Below are 3753 nucleotides of genomic sequence, written 5' to 3'. Positions count from 1 at the left end.
CTGAGGTCATCAGTCCCCTAGAACCTAGAATTATTTAAACCTAACTAACCTAAGGACATCACACACATCCATGCCCGAGGCAGGATTCGAACCTGCGACCGTAGCAGTCGCGCGGTTCCGGACTGAAGCGCCTAGAACCGCTCGGCCACTGCGGCCGGCTGTCAGCCATACCAAGAGAATAGTTCAGGAGAGGCATCCATGAAGGATACCGATAAGTTTTGAGTAATACGTAAATCCTCTTATTGTCATGTTAAAATCTTCTTCTTTTCCCAAAAAAAAGCAGTGTGTTACTAACATCTATTGCAGTTAAAACAGTAACTGCGACAGAATCCTGAAACACTGTAATATTAAACCAGCAACTGAGTGCAAGACAGGTCAATGATTTATGAAAAAGCCTATTCTCAGTATAATAATCAATTTGTTACTTCTCCACTTATATTGTTGCAAAAACAACAGCAATTCTTGTTTCGCCACCTACCGATGGTCCTTAAATGTTACATTATTTCATTGGAAAAAGTTTGTAGTTGCTTGACGATCGCAGTAGATTTAGATGTTGTACATACTAATCACATGGTCAAATTATCTCCTGTTTGTGTGCTATCATTTGCCAAAATCTTGTTTCGGTATCTCAGACCGGTTATGAGATATGAGGAATTTATGAATAGTTCAATCTGGTTTTTCACTGGCGCATTCTTTTCTGACAGAGCGCTCATTACATACATTCCACTTTCTCGAGCCTGGAGACAGATACCGATATACTTCCAAGTTTAAAGAATAATTCAATATGTTATCTGCATGTCATAAGCAGCAACGTGTGATGTAACATGCACCAAACGCAAAGTCGTACCGACCCTTAATTTTCACTGCAAACTGTAAACATTTCTTGCCGTAGTTTACCTAATAAGGGAGTATTAGAACAACAATGACCGTCAGCGATGTGATAGGCAGTTCATCATGAAGCTGACGAAATAAGGTATAAGATGTGCGAGAATCGGAGTTTATTACCGAACAGTTTGTCTCAAGTCGCTTGAGAAAGATTGCAGATCGAGCGGCATGCACGGCGCGACGTGCTGTCAACGCAGGCAAGCCTGCCTCACAGCTTTCACGACGAGTGGACCGTGGCCATACACTGTGGTTACCCGCTGATGCACTCAGCACACGCTGGAAACTACGCTTCCCTCCACTCCCTGCGCACTGAACTGTCAAAAGTCGCAACTGATTTTAAACACACTATAATATTGTCCCTCCCTTGCCACCTCTCTCCCCTCTCTCTTTCTGCGGTATGCAATTGACCATATAACACACTAGAACCTCGTTTATCTAGCCTTCATTAATCCGGATCTCTGGATTTATTGACGCCTTCTTTCCGTCTATCCTCGAGTTTCAGAAACTGGAATTTTGTGGGATAACAAAAAATGGTTCAAATGGCTCTGTGCACTATGGGACTTAGCATCGGAGATCATCAGTCCCCTAGAACTTAGAACTACTTAAACCTAACTAACCTAAGGACATCACACATCCATGCCCGAGGCAGGATTCGAACATGCGACAGCAGCAGTCGGGCGGTTCTGGACTGAAGCGCCTAGAAGCGCTCGGTCACAGCGGCCGATAACAGTTTCTTCTCCATCACAACAAACATTGGAGCCTCACTTTCTATGCTATATGAGTGAAGCAGATGTCTGGTTCTTCACCTCCTCTCGATCAATGAAGGTGTCCAGTATTGGAGTAGGCTACAGACAACTGGTGATGCCTGGGCGAAGTACCTGGCAGCTGTGTGAACATTTGGGCTGTGATTCGATTTACTAAGGACACGATTCACAGTTCCAATGTTCACACAGATGAAGGCAGTAGCCACCGAAGAGACTTGATAATCTGGCAGGTTGCTTCAGAGTAAATCCTGATAGGGTCGCCAAATAAGGAAACATAGAACATTAGCGGAATTGCAATGTGTATCAAGAATCGTTCGAATAAATCCAACCTTGGAGGGTAAGCATAGCTTTATATCGCGTAAACGTGGCTGATTGGGGATAGATGACACGGCAGTGCTCTCTGTCATCTGAGCAGAAATATAGTGTGATGACAGAAAAAGTGAATGAAGAGCTGTCAAACGATGTGGAAGCATGATGAGTACTGAAATAAGTGTGCTAATACGCATGTGGTAGTTTAGATGACATCTGATGAAGCATCAGGAATGACGCTCGATTTAAAAAATTACACGAAACACATTCTTGATACCTCACCAGATACCAACTAATATGTGTCTTCCCTACCGTATTATTCTGCAGAAGTACACGGAACTTAACGGACTATATGTGAATTTCTATTTAGTCACCGCATGCGATATGTAGTATTACAAACACCGAGTGTCATAACATTTAGGAAAGAGCTATACAATAGTCCAATCCGTTTCTAGTTAATAAGCTATAATGCCTCTTTTGTTTTATTCTGCGTGTTACAACGACAGGAAATGAAGCAACATGAAAGAAAACGAATGGAAAGATACTGACGAAAGTTCATGTCCCCTTGAAAGCATAAGTTTTTCACAGATTACGATTGTATTCTGAAGGGGTAACAATCTGACGTAAATATCTTACAAGACGTATAAGACACCAGAACTTATTTTTTTATCTGAAGATCTCTGACCATTATGGTTGCTGGGAACTGTTCAGTTTAATTACAAAACTGATGTGAAATTCTGTAGATTGTAATTTGGCCCATACATGATCTGTGAAAGGTAGGAACTGCGTTCAGACCTACGGATGCAAGAATGAGATTTTCACTCTGCAGCGGAGTGTGCGCTGATATGAAACTTCCTGGCAGATTAAGACTGTATGCCGGACCGAGACTCGAACTCGGGACCTTTGCCTTTCGCAGGCAAGTGCTCTACCAACTGAGCTACCCAAGCACGACTCACGCCCCATCCTTGCAGCTTTACAGGTTCGCAGGAGAGCTTCTGCAAAGTTTGGAAGGTAGGAGACGAGGTACTGGCAAAAGTAAAGCTGTGAGTACGGGGCGTGAGTCGTGCTTGGGTAGCTCAGATAGTAGAGCATTTGCCCGCAAAAGGCAAAGGTCCCGAGTTCGAGTCTCGGTCCGGCACACAGTTTTGATCTGCCAGGAAGTTTCAGACCTACGGACGATCTCTTACAGAACACAAAGTTAGCTGTTCTGCGATTCGATTCAACCACTTTACAGTTTGAGAGCCAGCTTATGAACACCACTTGGAATGCTTTTTTGGGTTCAACATGAGGGAATTTTTTAGGTGCAGTCTCAGCACTAGTGAATGCTACAGCAACTACAGAAAGGAGCTGAAAACTTAAATGTGGCTCTTCCTGTAGTGAGGTGCGAACATCATCACTGACTGCAGCCTACTCTTACTTATGCGAAAAATAAAAGAAAATTTGAGTATCTCCCTGAGTAGTTCTAGATTGGCCCAAACACAGTCTATGGAAGTGCGAAGGATCTATGAGTCACCGTTGGAATGAATGAACTCAGATAAATACCTACTTGCACCAGTTTGTGAAATAAGCTCAGTTGGAGGTAAAGCAGGGTAGGGCTTAGGTTCATTGGTAAGACACTGGGCTCATGCAATCAGTCTACAATAGCAAGTACATAATACCCATGCAGACCATTCTTGACCACTGCTCATGTATGTAAGGGTCATACCGAATATTACTAATATGGGATACTGAACAATATACAGAAGGGCAGCACGAACAGCGGCAGTTCAGTCCTGTTTGACTCATGGGAGGGCAT

The 3753-nt window shown here is 43.3% G+C and overlaps 1 non-coding gene across 1 annotated transcript; it reads right to left on the bottom strand.

The window, feature by feature from the left end:
* Nucleotides 1-2831: 2831 nt before the first annotated feature.
* On the bottom strand, nucleotides 2832-2906 carry Trnas-cga. Its single transcript has one exon. It is a non-coding gene; the product is annotated as a tRNA-Ser (tRNA).
* Between the last annotated feature and the right edge of the window lie 847 nt (nucleotides 2907-3753).

The sequence above is a fragment of the Schistocerca piceifrons genome, chromosome 5 (assembly GCF_021461385.2).
Source record: "Schistocerca piceifrons isolate TAMUIC-IGC-003096 chromosome 5, iqSchPice1.1, whole genome shotgun sequence".
NCBI classification, from domain to species: domain Eukaryota; kingdom Metazoa; phylum Arthropoda; class Insecta; order Orthoptera; family Acrididae; genus Schistocerca; species Schistocerca piceifrons.
The sequence above is the reverse complement of the archived record's forward strand: the minus strand, read 5'-3'. Positions and strand labels throughout refer to the sequence as shown.